General features: G+C 59.0%; 2 long non-coding RNA genes across 2 annotated transcripts; both read right to left on the reverse strand.

The window, feature by feature from the left end:
- Window positions 1-6,837: 6,837 nt before the first annotated feature.
- Window positions 6,838-8,971, reverse strand: LOC118655635. Its single transcript, XR_004967317.1, has 3 exons — window positions 8,511-8,971; window positions 7,889-8,224; window positions 6,838-7,587 (listed from the first exon to the last, which is right to left on the reverse strand). It is a non-coding gene; the product is annotated as an uncharacterized LOC118655635 (long non-coding RNA).
- A 40-nt stretch (window positions 8,972-9,011) lies between these two features.
- LOC118655634 lies at window positions 9,012-16,388 on the reverse strand. The gene is made up of 3 exons (XR_004967316.1): window positions 14,042-16,388; window positions 9,972-13,245; window positions 9,012-9,789 (listed from the first exon to the last, which is right to left on the reverse strand). It is a non-coding gene; the product is annotated as an uncharacterized LOC118655634 (long non-coding RNA).
- Window positions 16,389-17,008: the final 620 nt, after the last annotated feature.

Below are 17,008 nucleotides of genomic sequence, written 5' to 3' on the forward strand. Positions count from 1 at the left end.
GTCCTAACCTGTGGAGAGGGTCCCGGCCTGTGGAGAGGGTCCCAACCTGTGGAGAGGGTCCCAACCTGTGGAGAGGGCCCGATGCCGTGACACAAGCCTCGGTCTGAGCATCGCTCAGATGCTGAGACGCCACAGCGGCCGGAGGAGAGGCCTCTTCCCCAGATGCGTCCTGACTGTCCTCTCGAGGGCAGAGTGGGCGGCACAGGGAGAGGAGAGGGAATAAAACCCCAGCCTCCGAAAGATCCCCAACCCTAAGAAACAGGAAGAAACACTAAAAATGTTCTTTTCACTCTTGTTTTTTTCTAGGGGAGGGGGAGACAGACAGACAGACAGACAGACACGGCTCGGCTGCCTCCTGAGCTCACCCTGTGTTCGGGACGACGCTCCAACCAGCTGAGCCCCATGGCCGGGGCCTAAAAATATGTAAATATGTGAGGCAGGGGCTGGGGGCCCCACCCATTGTCCTCTCCCGGTTGTCAAGCTTGATGCTTTGATAAAACTATTAGGCGCTTGGACTTGCCCCTGCAGGACCCCTGCACGTAGAGGGGCCGTAGACCGGTGACCCCTCCAGGGAATTCCTCTGTGAGCTGTTTCCACCCGGCCCGCGCCCTCAGCACCCCCTCTTGTTATTGACCTGATCCTGAGGGTGAAGAGGGGGTGTTTCACTCTCCAGGGGGTAGTCAGGGTCTTTGTGACCCACCCGGCTCACCCCTAGAGCCGGACTCGGTTTCCCCACCGGTGGAAGGAAAGGAGACCCGCCCCATGGGCTCCGAGGCCTCGAGCGGCTCTAACCTTCCTGGGCTCCAGCGTCGCCTTTAAAAGTTTGGTGCGTTTCTCAGAGATGTTATCTCGTTTGTTTGAAGAAGCAGAACTTCGTGTTGCCCAAAGCACAGACACGTAATCCCTGTTATCTGTGACTACACGTCTGGAACCGTTTCTGGTATCTCCCTTCCTCTCGATAATTAAAAGGCTTTAGAGATAATTTTCATGTTACGTTAATGATTGAACCAGTTAAGAAGGAAGCACATTGGCACAAGTACTTACTCGTTCCAAGAGGATTGAGGTTTTAAATATTTAATGTGTAAACACTGGGGCTCAGACAAACATAACTGTGGTCACGGAAGTTCAGGAGATTGAAATCCAGGGACACCCTGTGCGTGGGGCCAGGCTGTCCACAGTGCAGCCTCGTGGTCATGTGAACAAGGGGGCGGGGCCACGTGAAGACAGAAGCTGAGATTGAAGGGATGCAGCCAGGAGCCAAGGAGCCCCAGGAGCCCCAGAAGCCGAAGAGGCAGGAAGGACCCTCCGGGGGGCACAGCCCGGATGTCAGGTTCCCGCCCAGCACGGAGAGAGCGCACCTTCCTGTTGGTCTCGGCCAGTCTTAGCCTCGGAGCAGCAGCCCCAGGAAACGGCCCCTCCTGCCTTTTCAGGGTTCGACCAGCGAGCGAGGGAGCTGGGAATCCCAGCACCTCCCAGCCGGGCTGCCTGACGGGATTGGGAGACAGTCACCCTGGCTCGGGCCTGAGCCCGGAGTGAGCAGGGGCCTCCCTCCATCTCTGGGACCAGCTCAGCCACCATCTGTCTGTCTGTCTGTCTGTCTCTCCGTGTGTGTGTGTGTGTGTGTGTCTGTCCACACCTCCCCCATTTCTGTCTGTCTGTCTCTGTTTCCTCCCGTCTCTGTCCCTGTGTGTGTCCAGCAATCCCACTCTGCGTTTCTACCCCAAAGGACCGAAAGCAGAACCTCAGGCGCCTGCGCGCTGTGTTCCCAGCAGCATGTTCACTGCGGCCGAAGGTGGGGCCGTGCTGGTGTCCACGGGCGGATGGTGGGGAAACAGCGGAGTCCGGCCGTAGGAAGGAATGTCACAGCCTTGGGCGTGAGGGAGGTTCTGCCTCGTGCTGAGCCTGGAGGAGCTGGAGGAGGCGCCGAGTGAGAGAAGCCGGTCACAGCAGCACACGGGCGGGAGGTCCCTGTGCTGAGGCACCTGGGGAGGCAGGGATGCTGGGAGCCAGGGGCTGGGGGGGGGGGGGTCTCATGGGACGGTGTCCGCTGGGAAGAGGCGAAGGTTCTGGGAGGGGAAGGTGGTGGTGATTGCCCAGCAGAGTGGCCTCTTGGGTGAAGGCACTGCCCCTTAGAAAGTGGGTTCACTGTCGGTTCTGTTGCTTGTATTCTACCACAATGACAACTGCCTCCCCGTCCGTCTCCAGGCCCTTTCCCTGCTCTGGTGAGAACAGGAGCATCTGCTGTGCAGACTAGGGAACACTCGTCCTGCGATCTGAACGCGGCCTCCTGTGAGCTCAATGCTCTGCACTGAAAACTGGCGTCACACAGTGTAACGGGGAAGAAAAAATGCACCACTTTTATTAATTTATTAGTATTAATTTTATTAGCATTTATTCAGAATACCGATGATGTAAATTTTTATTTTTTACTTAGAACCACATTAGCCTGGCTGGCGTGGCTCGGTAGTTGAGCGCTGACCTATGAACCAGGAGTGTCCTTTCTCTCTGGGACCCGAAGACGCCGACGATGCCCGTGCCTCGGTTTCCCCTGCGCCAGGGGCTGGGGTTGCCGTGGAAGCCGTGCTGGGTGAGCCAGGCTGTCGCTTCTTCCTCGCCCTCTGATAGCGTCGGCGCCTTCGGGTCCGGAGAGAAAGGACACGAGTCTGTGGGGGAGCCTTACGGACGAGACGCAGGGCACAGGTTTCACTTCATTCCCACAGCGTTCCTAGAAGGTCATAGCGACACCCTCTTACTGGCAGGGAAACCGAGGCTCACGGAAGGCAGGTAACTTGCCCACAGTCACGTGGCTCGTAATCAGGAGATCAGAGATCCGGACCCACCTGACTCGGCCACCGCGTGTCTAGTCACGTCCCTGTTGCCCGAATTCCTTCAGTTTAACAGGCGGCAGCCACAGGGTTGTCCTGGATGGAGAGCAGTTAGCAGTCGAGCTCCGGTTAATAAAATTCTCTGGTGATTCATTCCTTGGTTCTCAAGCTACATCACGATCATAAGAGTTAAGAGCAAGATCCAGAAGAAGAATTCTTTTGGCAAATGTTTGGACCATCTGCCGCCGTAGCGCCGTTGGCCCTGGGCCCTGGTGCGTGGAGCACCCTCGTCTCAGCGATGTTCACTCGGTGCCTTCTCAGTTTCCCTCTGCCATCTGCGTCCGTGGCCACGGCGCCTGCCCAGCAGGCTGTGTTCACATGTTTATCGGCAAAAGGAAGTGCACTCCGGATAACTGTGTGTTGTTCTTGATGATCGATTGATTATTGATTGATTTGTTGTTCACCACTCATGTATTCCCTGGTTGCTTCCTGTGTACCCAGCCCGGGATGCAGCCACACCCTGGGGGTGTCAGGGTGACGCTCCAACCCCCTGAGCACTGGCCCGGCTGGGGTGACCTCTTCGAGGACGCAGTGAGACGGAGCGCAGGAGCTGGCGAGGGCGGGAGACGCAGGGAACAGCGAGGATCAGGCAGGAGCAGGTCTGCAGCGGATTCCCACCCTGTAGCGCGGGCGGCCCTCCCCTCCCCTGCGAATGGCCGTCCGGGGCCTGGCAGTGACCCGAGGGGCCCGCGTCGTGAGGGACGGTCTGTGCCTCCCTGAGTTGCACGAGGGGCTCAGCCTCTCTGGGCTGCACCGTGGTCTCCATGGAGCAGGCGGGTGTCGAGGTTTCCCAGGGCCAGCCTGCAGCCGTGGTTGTCTTCTGCTCACGGACTCGGGTCTGTCACTGACCCTGGTCCCGACCCTGAGCTCGTACGAAGGACCAGGCCGGGACGAGGCCCGAGGATGCGGAGAGAACGAGAGTGACCCTCAGGGCGGCAGCTTGCCTCGACCCTCGGGCCCTGGTTCAATCTGTGGGTGCATTACTCCCGACTCCCAGCCAACCGCGTCCCTTTAACAACCAATGCTGTTCTGACATCACATTCGTCGCATCAGCTTACAATCCATGGTGACTTTTGGGCGATATTTTCATAGGGGAGACGCATACTCTTCCATCTTTCCCAATTCACCCATTCGTTCTTATTAAACATTTTAATGTTGATATTGTTGCAGGTGCCCCCCTCTCCCCCCCCCTTTGCCCACCCCCCTCTCCCCCACCTTGGCCCACCCCCTCTCCCCCCACCTTGGACCACCCCCTCTCCCCCCACATTTGCTCAGCCCCCTCTCCTCCCACCTCTGCTCCCCCCCTCTCCCCCCACCTTGGCCCACCCCCCTTTCCCCCCACCTTTGCTCACCCCCTCTCCCCCCACCTTTGCTCACCCCCTCTCCCCCCACCTTGGCCCACCCCCTCTCCCCCCACCTTGGCCCACCCCCTCTCCCCCCACCTTGGCCCACCCCCTCTCCCCCCACCTTTGCTCCCCTCCTCTCCCCCCACCTTTGCTCACCCCCTCTCCCCCCACCTTGGCCCACCCCCCTCTCCCCCACCTTTGCTTCCCCCTCTCCCCCCACCTTGGCCCACCCCCCTCTCCCCCCACCTTGGCCCACCCCCCTCTCCCCCCACCTTGGCCCACCCCCCTCTCCCCCCACCTTTGCTCCCCTCCTCTCCCCCCACCTTTGCTCACCCCCTCTCCCTCCACCTTGGCCCACCCCCCTCTCCCCCCACCTTTGCTTCCCCCCTCTCCCCCCACCTTGGCCCACCCCCCTCTCCCCCCACCTTTGCTCCCCTCCTCTCCCCCCACCTTTGCTCACCCCCTCTCCCTCCACCTTGGCCCACCCCCTCCCTGTGCAGCTGCGTTTTGCTTTCTCAGGTTTGGCCTCCAGGGCTCACCCTCTTGGTTCTGATGACATTTCTAAGGATGATTGTGAACTTGAACATTGGCTGCAAGTGGCTCGGGGACCCCTTCGAAGAAGCCTCTCCCGTGCCATAAAAATAAAAGGAGCGGTGCCGGTGGCGGGCCCAGGAGGGAGCTGCTGGGGCTCGGCCGGAGCTCCGCGGCCTCTTCCCTGTCTTGGCCGGAGCCGCACGCAGGAGGTCCTCAGCGCCCGCCTGTTTCTTTAAGACGGGACGTGCTTGGTGTGGGGAGCCCAGAGGTTTGCACGGACAGACGTTGGAAACTCTGAGCTGCGTGGCCGCAGTTACACCATCGCCGCGGAGACAAGCGCTCGCTTCAGGAGAACACTCGGCCTCTGTGCTCAGCCCATCTGCTGCCTTTGGACCAGCAGGGAAATTAGAATCTGCTTGTCAGCAGCGCGGCCAGGATGCCTGCGCCCGAGGGTCAGCACAGGACCATCAGCGGTTGCTTTTATTGTTCATAAAGCCGCAGAGGCAGCGCCGAGTGGTTCCAGATGTGGCCCCACAAGGCCGCACTCCACGGCCGGCCTGTGAAAACTCACTTTACAGGCCCGGGAGGCGGCCGCGGGCCGGGCTGTTTCAGGACACGGCACGTCCGGGCGGCTCTGCCTTCCTGCTCTCTGCTCCCCTCGCTCCCCTTCTTTTCCTTAGTTTTTAAAGTTTTTTAAAAAATATGTTTTAATTGATTTCAGAGAGGAAGGGAGAGGGAGAGAGAGAGAGAAACATCACTGATGAGAGAGAAGCATGGATCAGCTGCCTCCTGCTCGCCCCCTACGGGGGATCGAGCCCAAAACCCAGGCCTGTGCCCTGACCGGGAATCGAACCATGACCTCCTGGTTCCTAGGTCCACGCTCAGCCCCTGAGCCCCTGGCCAGGCCCCTCATTCTCTTTATAAAGTTGAATTGGGGCTCTTGGTGGCCCACGCAGGGGACTGGGGTGCTTTGAGGCAGTGGGGCTCTCATCAACTTTAAGAGGATAATTTGAAGGCTCCGTGGCAAGAAATCGATAAAAATGTCTCCGCGTGGACTCGGTGCTGGAGAACATGGAGATGGAGATGGGGTTACGGTGATAGAGCCTCGTGCATCTCACCGGCGGTTTGGCCGTGAGGCCTGACCGGGCTCCGGGCCCCTTGCTCTGCTGCCGGCGCACAAGGCGACCTCGCACGGTGGGAAGTACCGTGGGGACGTGCCTGGGCCTGGGGCCCGGAGGCGGGAATTCGTTGCCATGAGTCTCGAATCTGTGGACGGCGTCGAGGTCCGAGCTTATCTGGCACAGCCCAGAGAGCAGCGTCCTGAGAGCCAGGTGCCTCCGGCCGGTGCACAGCCTCACTGAGTCGGGAGGGACTTTGATGGCCCCTGCGAGGATCCAGGCAAAACTCAGCGCTCTCCCCACCAGGTCCTCTGGCAGCGACCCATGGTATCCAAGTGAGATTCTGGCTTGTAAATCCGGGGTCGCAGTCGTCATGTCGCTCTGTGCCCCGAGGAGGGGGCGCCCGTTACTGATGGGCCGGGCTGCCCACCGGCCAGAGGAGGGGGCGCCCGTTACTGATGGGCCGGGCTGCCCACCGGCCAGAGGAGGGACGCCCGTTACTGATGGGCCGGGCTGCCCACCGGCCAGAGGAGCGGGCACCCGTTACTGATGGGCCGGGCTGCCCACCGGCCAGAGGAGGCGTCACACCACTCCTGACTGACACGCCTCGGCCCAGGCGTCGGCCTGTTGGTCAGAACATCTCAAACTCCCCCCGGGCCCAGCCTCCCTCTGAGGTTCGGGAGGAGGCTGAGCATGGAGGCAGCACGGGGACCTTGGGCTCATCACTCCCCCCTGAGGGTACGGGAGCTGGAAGAAATAGAGGAAAAGGCAGCGTTTCCATGTTTTGAACATATGCAAGTCGTCTTGGAATAGAAATATTTTCTACTCTTTTTTAAAAAAAATATTTTTATTCATTTCAGAGAGGAAGGGAGGGGGAGAGAAAGATAGAAACATCAATGAGAGAGAACCATTGACTGGATGCCTCCTGTACACGCCCCGCACTGGGGATCGAGCCCTCAACCCAGGCCTGTGCCCTTGGCGGGAATTGAACCTTGGACCCTTCAGTCTGCAGGCTGGCGCCCTATCCACTGAGCAAACCGGCCAGGGCAATGTCTTCTACTCTTAAAGGCTGCTTGAAACAGGTATTTCAGAAGGAGCATCCTGCGCCCCAGGAGTGGGGTGTGGACGATGTTGGCAGCGTCGAGTGTCATACGAGGCCGTGACTCCTGTGGTTCTGGGACAGGACGCCCGGCCTGATTCAGGAGCTTAAGGGACCCAGGCTTAAGCCAATCAGTGCAGTGTATTTTCCCCAGACACTCCGATTGGTTGAGAGATGGGCATGTGACTCCAACTGAGCCAATGAGATGCTATGAGGTCATGTGCTCTATGTACTTATATTTCTCCACATACGTAACATGTCACGTTGGTGAATGTATGTTATTTCCAAGTGTTTATGGAATAACTGTAGATGTTGATTGCTTGCTGGCGTGAAGGCCGCGTTCCACCATAGAGGCGACATCAGCGTGTCGTAATGGCAGAAGGAGAGTAGCTGCGTTTTCTGGACAAGCTGCAACGCAGGAGAAATGAGAGAGACGGACAGCGAGGCCTCCCCCTCCACCCCTTTGCGAGACCAGCAAGCAAGGCTGCTGCCGGGATGACTGAGCTGAAGCGAACGCTGTTCTCAGGGGAAATCTCACGGCTGTAAATTCCCTCATTTCCCATCAGAAGGAGTGAAGTCCGTCGCGCAACTCAGAGCTGTCAGACCTACAGCAGAGGAAATAAAGATGAAAAGCTTGAGGCTGAATTTAAACCAGGAAACCAAGACGCAGTGTAATTCATTAACGAATGAAAGAGCTGTGGAAAACCAAAAAAGCAAGTCATGACCTACTGTAATTAGTGAAGGAAAAGGGTCAGGAAATACAACGATCCAAAAATTAGACCAAAGAAAGGCAGGTAACCACCCTGTAGGGGAACGTTTTTAAAGGGGTGCTTTGTAAGACTGTGGAAATGAATTTTAAAACTTGGATGATGTGGACAATTACTTTAGAAATAAGACATTTTTTACCTCAAGAAGACATAGAAATCCTGAAATAAGCCTCGGATGATGATTCCTCAGAGGAGCCAGGCCCAGGCAGCCTGCAGGGCTCAAGCCATCAGAGAGCAGACGACACGGAAATTGTGAAGATTGTCCCAGAACTCGGAGAAGGGGGTGCTTCTCGATGTGCTCATTGCTGTGATAGAACCAGAAAAACACTGTAGCCAAGCGTATCAGGGAGACGGCTGTCAATCCTAAACAGAATATCAGCAAGCAGAATCCACTGGTGTCGGTGGGTCATTATCATAACTGACATATAACATCTGTCCACGCCAGCACAAGCAACCAAAACAAAAGGGGTAAGTGCTGGAAAGAGGCAAACAAAATGTTTATTATTTGAAGATAAAATGATTAGGAACCAGAAAAAACTCATGCGAATAAACAAAGAAAACCATTTGAAACAATGGCATTATACTCCATTCCAAAAAAAATATACAAAAAAAATACTTTCACACTAAAAAAAAACAACAGGAAGTATAATGAATAACATTCCATTCATAATGACAATTTTTATATAATGATGATCAGAGATATACTCTATATAGAAAACAACATGCTCTATGGGCAATAAAGGAGATTTGATAACATGTACCTTTTAGATATTCTAACTTTGTGAAGTAGGAGGAAAAGAATTGTTTGTGTTTCAGCTGTAAGATTTGACAGTAGAATTCCGCTTGGGAGAGAACTGGCTTTTTGTTAAGCCAGACACCTCGTTGGGCTGGTTTGGTTTCGCAAAGATAATTCCTGTGCCTCACTGTCAGGGACTGGAGTTAAGACGCAGACTGGGCCGGAGGGGTGACCAGGAAAAGGAGGGACGAGATCAAAGTCAGGGGCCCAGCTGGAGCTTAAAGAGAAAGTGAGGACCTTCTTCCAGTCAGAGGATGAGTAGAGGGACTTTTCAGGGTAAAGTCACGTGTGCTCCCTCATAATGTGACCCATTCGGAGAGCCTCCAGCGTTTGATGATGGGGGTGGTGGTGGTGGTGGTGGTGATGATGATGGAGATGATGATGATGATGATGATTGATGGTGGAGATGATGATGGTGGTGGTGATGGTGACAATAGTGATGATGATGATTGATGATAGTGATGATGATGGTGATGGTGATGATGATGGCGCTGATGATGGTGGTGGTGATGGTGATGATGATGTCGATGATGGAGATGGTGATAGTGATGGTGATAGTGAATGACCGGGAAGAGGGGCTTTGGGCTATGGACGCCAGCAGATCCAGGACGTACTGCATGCGGCTGCTGTGGCTGAGCCCAGTCCACTAACTGGGTCTCTGCTACATGGATCAAGGCCAGTTTGCCTTGTTGGTTTAACCTTTCTTGCAGGTCCCTCTGCTCCATCCGCCAGGGGCACCTGGTGCATCCTCACCTTGGCCCAGGTTCCCGGGAGTCTCACCATCCGCTGCCCCAACACGCACTCTCACACGCCCCCAAGCTGTGCGCGCTGCTCCTTGGACCCGTCCTCTCTGCTCCGTGCGGCTTCCTGACCCTCAGCGCCCACGGGAAGACCTGGCCCCCTTGCTCTGGGCCTTGGTGATGCAGGCTTCCTGACCAGCCCCTTCCTGGACCACCAGGGCGCCGTCCGGTCAGCATCGGCTCGGCTCTGACCGTGACCCAGCCAGAGCGGGTGCCCCCTGAAGGCAGGGCCTCACTTGCCAGCCCCCTTGGGTCCCCAGTGCGGCCCCGTCTCGGTTTAAAGTGAACGAGGGCCGATTGTCACGCGGGGACGTGCGGTCTGGGGACTGGCTCGCAGGGTTTCCTTTTCCATTGAGTTGTTTTCTGGGAACTTCCCTCACCAGGCGGGTCCGTCTTTAATAAACTCAGGCCGTGTTTCCTCCTCCAGTCAGTTTCCCCGATTTCCTGATATCAGAGCGGAGGGAGGAGCTTGTAATTTACTATCTGGCGTCTGCCTCGCATCCGATTTTTAAAGTCTTTATTGTTGAAAGTACTACAGATCCCCTTTTCCCCACGGACCCCTTCTAGCCCGCCCGCCCCCCGCTCTCTCCTTGGTTTTTAGAGTAACTTCCTCTACTTCATATAACCTTGGTTTCGGTAGGTCAGTCGTGCGGGAACAGAGGTAGGTGCACACGGCGTCTCCGCGATCCCGAGAGGAAGAGTGGCCACGTCCCTCTGTGGTCGGCGCCGACTCACACTGGCTTTGCCACGTGGGCTCTGGAACCGTGTAAAGTAACAGAACTGAGAAGGGCCCGCGGGCTCCGCCTGGCCACGCCATCAGGCTGATGACCTGTCTGCACTTTGCACAAAATCAGACAATAACGGAATGTCGTTCAGAACACAGCCCAGCTCAGACCAGGTGACGCAGACGAAGGGGGTTCAGATTTCCCACCCCCACCTCCTCCCCACCCAGCTGACCTGTCACCCCGTCCAGTCAGGGCAGGAAGCAGTGGAAAGAGGGGCGCCCGAGACCTGGTTGGGGCCCGGGGGCTGGTGAGAGACTAGCCAGCGGGAGACATGGTGGCTGCCAGCTCTGAACAGGGACGTCCCCAGCTGCCAGAATTCCCCCTAAAATCCCTTTTATTACCTTTTTGGCCTAAAGGCTCTGGTTCTTTGAATGCGGTGCTGCCCCGCGGGTCCTGGGGCTCAGAGGGCTGCGGGGACCCCGGGCTCCCGCCGGGCGGCCCGCGGGCCGTCTGCCCACACGTGCCCACTGCGCTCGCAGACACTCGCTGAGGGAAGACAACGGCTGTGGAACGAGACACGGAGCAGGACACGCAGGCATCTGTGCAGCAGGGTCTGTGCCTGGCACGAGCGCAGGGAGCTTGTGTGGCCAGAGGAGAGCCAGGCTGGCCCCGGGGGCTGTGCCCACCGCCAGGTCTTGCCCGGAGGAGTCCCTCCAACGGGGACCTTGGGAAATGCTGGCTGAGCTGCCCTGTGGGACCCAGGACGGTGATGTCAGCGACATTTCAGGGCTCCTCAGGGAACCCCAACGCTGCCTCCCCGGGAAACGATGGCCCCTCCTCAAACGAGGCCCATTTGGAACAAGACGGGAGCCTCCCCCGGAGGCCTCCCCGAGCCCTAAACAGTCCCAGGTGGAGGTGGAGTCGCGCTCAGTCCCCAGCAGCCACGGCTCCGCAGAAGGCCCTGCTGACAGCAGGACGCCCCGCTTGGCGTGAGGGGCAGGTTCTAGCTGCCCCCCACCTGCAGCTGCTGATGGAAAATCTGTTCTGTGTCTTGGGGGTGTTACTAGAATCGAGGGTTCTGTGGCTGAACCAAAGGAAGTGCTTGAAGACCAGGAGTAGCTTATCCACCGCAGTGTCGATGGCTGTTTCCAACTGTGTGGAGCCCGTGTCCCCGCCCGAGGAGGGCAGGCAGGGCCCCGAGCGCGTCCAGGGGCCCGGAGTTGCCGCCGTGTCCTGGGCGGACGGGGGGACGTGGAATTCCCAGGGCGAATGGCTGTTCTGGGAGCAGGAGGCTCATGGAGCTCTAACGTGGGACAGAAAATACGGTGATGATAGTCGCACCTGCCGAACACGCGTGTGTGGCCGCTCCCCTCTGGTGGTTAATGTGTCATCTCGTGTGACAGGAGCCAGAGGGGACCCGCCAAGCTCCGTGTGCCCGGCACTTCTCACAGGCCTTCCACTTGGGTCTTTTTTTACGTGTGTGTTTATGGATTTTGATCACGGCCATCGCAGGCCCCCAAGGTGGGTCACGAACACCCGGCGAGAAGGAGACGCTGCGTGTGTTCCCACCGGCGGCTGTGACGTGTGTGAGCTCCGACGACACGGGAACCCGCTAAGGAGGGCGTTCGAGTCTGCGTCACCTTGGACTAGACTATTAACTGCATATGGAACATCGTCTCGAATACGGTTTCCACAGCCAGCTCCCAAAAGTCCTTGAAAAGTTGGAGCCACAGCAGGTGGGTGTGAGGGTGTCAGCGCGGGCATCGCCAGCCGTGAGGGGAGGCAGGCAGGGCCTGGGAAAGGCAGGCTGGGCCGCGGCTCCTGGAGGCAAAGCTGAGGCCAGGCTGGGAGCAGGCACCGCGAGGCCGAGGGGAGCCGCGGGCGGGGGCTTGTGGAACAGGAGAGCTGAGACTCTTCCCGCCGGCTGGTTGTGGCAGGAAGGGATGCGTCCTCCACACACAGGGCCGGGCGGAGCCTTCTGACCGCTGGGTCCTGCGGAAAGGCCCCGGGGGTGGCCGTGCGGCTGGCCTGTCTCTCGGGGTCTGCATGGAGCCTGGTCTCGGGCTCTCTCAGGGGGTGGCCATGAGGCCGGGCTCCAGTCCCTCCCTGTCCGGATCACACACTGTTTGCATGACAGCTGTCACCAGGCTCCCAGGAGCCTGCAGGCCTCACAGGGCACCTGCCTGTGTCCTGCGTTGCCCTCGGGCCTCGCACGGGGCGTGGCTCTTAAGCTCTAGGTTTGGGAGACACGGAATTAAATGGCTAATCCCGCCATGCCTTCCTGGGCCCCCCCCAGCTCTGGCTTCCTGTTCGGAGTCAGGTTGCAGATCAAGGGGGCGCGGGAGTCCCAGGGCCTTATCAGCCGGGCAAGCTTAGCCGGGCAGCTTTCAGATTAAACTGCGGAGGGAGGTTTCAGCCTGAGGTCGGGGGAACTGCCGAGGCTGGGTCCCCACATCGCAAAGCAGTTTTGTTTCTCATTCATTCATTCATTCGTTCGTTCATTCATTTGTTCATTCGTTCGTTCATTTGTTCGTTGGTTCGTTTCCCCCTCATTGGACGGGGATGCTGCTGTGACTTCGCATCTGCGCCCGGCGCTGCATGAAGGTGTCGGCCCTCTCCCCGCCGGTCGTTGGCAGACGGATGTTTGTCTGAGTCTGAGGAACCAGCCAGACATGGCCTCCAGTTCCGGGTCCTTCCTTAAGCCCCTGAAAACGTGGGTGTGCTTCCTAACCTCCCTGTGCCTCAGTTTCCCCCGGTGAAAGGGCTGGTCGGGCGTTCCCTGCAGGGCGGCGTGAGGTCCGGACGTGAGCTCCTGGTCGGAGCTCGGTGTGTGCGGGCCCAGCCCCGCCGCCTCCACCACACTCTGGCTCTCCCACCGCCTTTCCAGGCAGTTTCCAGCGTTCAGCCCTTTGGAAGGTTTGCCTCCGCGTCGCTCAGCGCGTCCGGGAGTGCAGTGCCCAGACCCCCAGCTCGGTCCCCGGGGCCTTTGCGCCTCATTCCTGGGCTTGGAGGTCGTTGTCCAGCCTCGGACCCTCCGGAGGCTCCACAGGAGGCAGCGCACCTGGTCCTGGGGTGACACCTGCTCTCCGTCCTCCGCCTCAGAGGAGCCCTGGCAGCCAGCTCAGTGCCGTGATCTGGACTCGGCGTGTGGAGAAGCCAGAACCCACGCTGTCCCCTGGAGAATGGGAACCAAGCAGAGGCTGCGTGGATGCGTGGATGAGGCAGGGATGGAGGAGGGGCCGGAGGGCAGGGCCAGGTGGGAATCCACCCACCAGAGGGGCAGCGGCTCCAGAGCCGCAGGGAGGCCGGGACCTGCCCCAGCAAATCCTCTGGGTCAGTCCTGGTTCCAAAGGCCGTGTCCCCTTCTCAGACCACGTCCCCCGACACACTCTCATGCACACACTCACACAGTCACACTCACACACACACACACACACACTCACACATACTCACACTCACACACATACACTCATACACACACTCATGCACATACACATGCACTCACATTCACACACATACACTCACATGCACAGTCACACAGTCACACACACTCACAGTCACACACACACATACACTCACACACCCACACACATGCACACGCACAGTCACACAGTCACACACACACACACACACACACACACACACTCACACACATACTCACACTCACACACATACACTCATACACACACTCATGCACATACACATGCACTCACATTCACACACAGACACACTCATGCACACACATACACTCACATGCAGTCACACAGTCACACACACTCACAGTCACACACACACATACACTCACACACCCACACACATGCACACGCACAGTCACACAGTCACACACACACACACACACACACACACACGCTCAGGCTTCCGTGTGGAACCTGAGGTCCAGGAGATTCAGGTCTGGCCTCACAGAGGGCCCCGTCTGCTCTCCAGCGAGGCCCCAAGTCAGCCCAGCTCACCAAGGAGCTGGTCTCCGGCCTCGGACGCTCCCTGCCCGGCTGCTGGGTCCCCGTCCCCGGGACCCGCTCCGTCACGCGTCTCCTCTCCGGAGGACAAGGACCTGCCGGCCTTTGGAGCCCGGTGCGCTGTGCGCCCTCCAGTGGCGCCGTCAGTCACACAAGAATAAGGGCCCGGCCCTGCCTTCAGGGAGTGTCTGTGGAGAGAAGAGAGAACAGCTCATCCGAAGGGTCATCAGCGCCGGGGAAGCCTGGCCCCTCGTGCCCCGGTGGCCTGGCTCCTTGTTTCCTTGAGAAACGCAGGCGCAGGGCCGGACGGGGGCCTGCGGACGGGGCCGGCGGGGGAGACCCCTGGGACTTTGGCAAACAGTCCCTCCGGCAGCTGACGGGGCTGATCCCGTACAAACCCACAGGCACATCCGCGTCTCGCAGCCGGTTTCACCGAGAATCTTTCAATCCAGCCGCTGACGTTTATTAAGTCTTGGGCCTTAACACAACCCCAGGCCCAGGGCAGTGCCAGCCGCTCCCCTACAGCTCAGCTGACGAGAAGCTAAAGTGAATCAGGAAAAGAAGGAAGGACGTTGCCGTCGGGCATATCGGCTGGAGGAGCGGCTCACGTGAACTGCCCTCCGACCTCCTCACCCTCCGCTGTGCGACCGTCACCGTCTCCATCTGGTGCGGACGTGGACGTGCGGCTTAGAGGACAGGTGACCCCTCAAGGTCGTCGGCCAGGAAACGGCAGGGCTGGGCCCCGAGTCTACAGCCTGAGCTTCCCCCCATTCCCAGTGGAAGGCGCCTCCAGCAGCTGGTCCCACGGGGCCATGCGGACTGAAGGGACCCTCTCCCCCCGCCCCCCCACAGAGGCCACTTGCTCCCTGTGGTTCTGGTCTGAGTGCTGGGCTGAGGCGTGTCCGTGTGGCCTGTGATGGGCTGAATGGGGTCCCCCTCCAACTCCTCACCCTCAGTGCTCGATTGTTCAACCGCATCCTAAGGTAAGGCCCTGAAGGAGGTGATTACCCTAAAACCAGGTATTTGAGGGGGGCCCTGGTCCAAGGACTGGTGTCCCTGTGAGAAGAGGACGTCTGGACACGGGGGGACTCGGAAATGAGAGCAGAGAGAGGAGAGCGCGTGTGCGGACACGGACAGGGCGGCCGTCCTCCCCAGGCAGCTGGCCTCAGAGAAGTCAGCCCTGCAGACGCCTGGATCGCAGACCCAGCCTCCTGGCCTGGGAGGAGATACAGCTCCACTGGCCACGCCCCAGCCCGCCCGCTGTTATGGCAGCACCAGCACCGAACACGCCACCCTAACCGCCAGCTGAAGACCGGGCTCGCCGATCCAGACACAAACGGCTAAGGAAAGCGGACACAGCCCAGTGCTGGCAAGGACGCCAAGCCGCTGGGCTTCTCATGCGGCCAGTTTCTTAAGTTAAATACTTGCGTGTGACCCGCCCGTTCTGCTCCTTGGTCTTCGCCCAAATTAAGTGCCACCTACGTCCACACTCCATCCAGGACAAAGTGAGAGCAGCCTCATTGGTCATCGCCCCAAACTGGAAACAACCCACAGTTATAGTCCTTCATCTGGTGAAAACCCCATGGTCCGTCCAGACGGACAACGCGGCTCCTCGTCCCTGGAGAGAAGTGGAGTCTATGCCAAAGGGAGCCTCAGGCCTGGGCGCAGCTCCCAGCCCCTGGGGATCCCGCCTGGCCTGCCAGGTGCTATTTCCAGGAGGCGCCCTCCCCTCCGTGGGGCCCTGGGGCACGTGGTTTCAGCCAGATCCGTCCAGCTCCGAGCCTGAGGCCTGTGAGCCCCGAACTGCCTGGGTCTCTCTGCTCCGGGAGGCGGGCAGGGCGCAGTGTGTCCTGGGCCTCCCGGCCGCTCAGCCCATTACTACCCCCTGGGGCCCTGGCAGGGGTCCCGGAGCCCACACATGTTCTTCCTGGGCTCCTGTGTCCTGCTGAGGTGCCCCAGGGAGTGCTGGGTGGGACGTGCCACCACGGGCCTGGCCCGCGAGACGGCCGAGGATGGAGCGAGATGGCTGAGGATGGAGAAAGACGGCCGAGGATGGAGAGAGACGGCCGAGGATGGAGCGAGACGGCCGAGGATGGAGAGAGACGGCCGAGGATGGAGAGAGACGGCCGAGGATGGAGCGAGATGGCTGAGGATGGAGAAAGACGGCCGAGGATGGAGAGAGACGGCCGAGGATGGAGAGAGACGGCCGAGGATGGAGCGAGATGGCTGAGGATGGAGAAAGACTGCCGAGGATGGAGAGAGACAGCTGAGGATGGAGCGAGATGGCTGAGGATGGAGAAAGACTGCCGAGGATGGAGAGAGACAGCTGAGGATGGAGAGAGACAGCCGAGGATGGAGAGAGACAGCCGAGGATGGAGAGAGACAGCCGAGGATGGAGAGAGACAGCTGAGGATGGAGAGAGACAGCCGAGGATGGAGAGAGACAGCCGAGGATGGAGAGAGACGGCCGAGGATGGAGAGAGACGGCCGAGGATGGAGAGAGACGGCTGAGGATGGAGCGAGATGGCTGAGGATGGAGCAGGACGGTCAAGGATCGAGTGCCTGGCTGGGTTTATCCGCTCCCTCTGGCCCCCCCTCCCCCGGGCAGGGGTGCGGGTCCGAACGCCATCGCCCTGAAGGACAGATCTGAAATGCTTTGTGATTCACGCCCATCTCCACGGCTTTTGCCACATGAGTCCCACCAGTGCTGCTGTTTCATCTGTAATGCAGGCTGTTATCTTAGTCTTTACTGGTTCTCAGAACCCACAGGATCCGTGTGTTTTGCATGGAGAGTCTCCATAACAATGAACACGACAGCCCTGGCTGGTGCGGCTCAGTGGGTAGAGTGTCAACCTGTGGACTGAAGGGTTTGATTCCTGGTCAGGGCACAGCCCGGGTTGCAGACTCCATCCCCAGTGGGGGGCGTGCAGGAGGCGGCGATCCATGGTTCTCTCTCACCATT

The sequence above is a fragment of the Myotis myotis genome, unplaced genomic scaffold (assembly GCF_014108235.1).
Source record: "Myotis myotis isolate mMyoMyo1 unplaced genomic scaffold, mMyoMyo1.p scaffold_m19_p_49, whole genome shotgun sequence".
NCBI lineage: Eukaryota > Metazoa > Chordata > Mammalia > Chiroptera > Vespertilionidae > Myotis > Myotis myotis.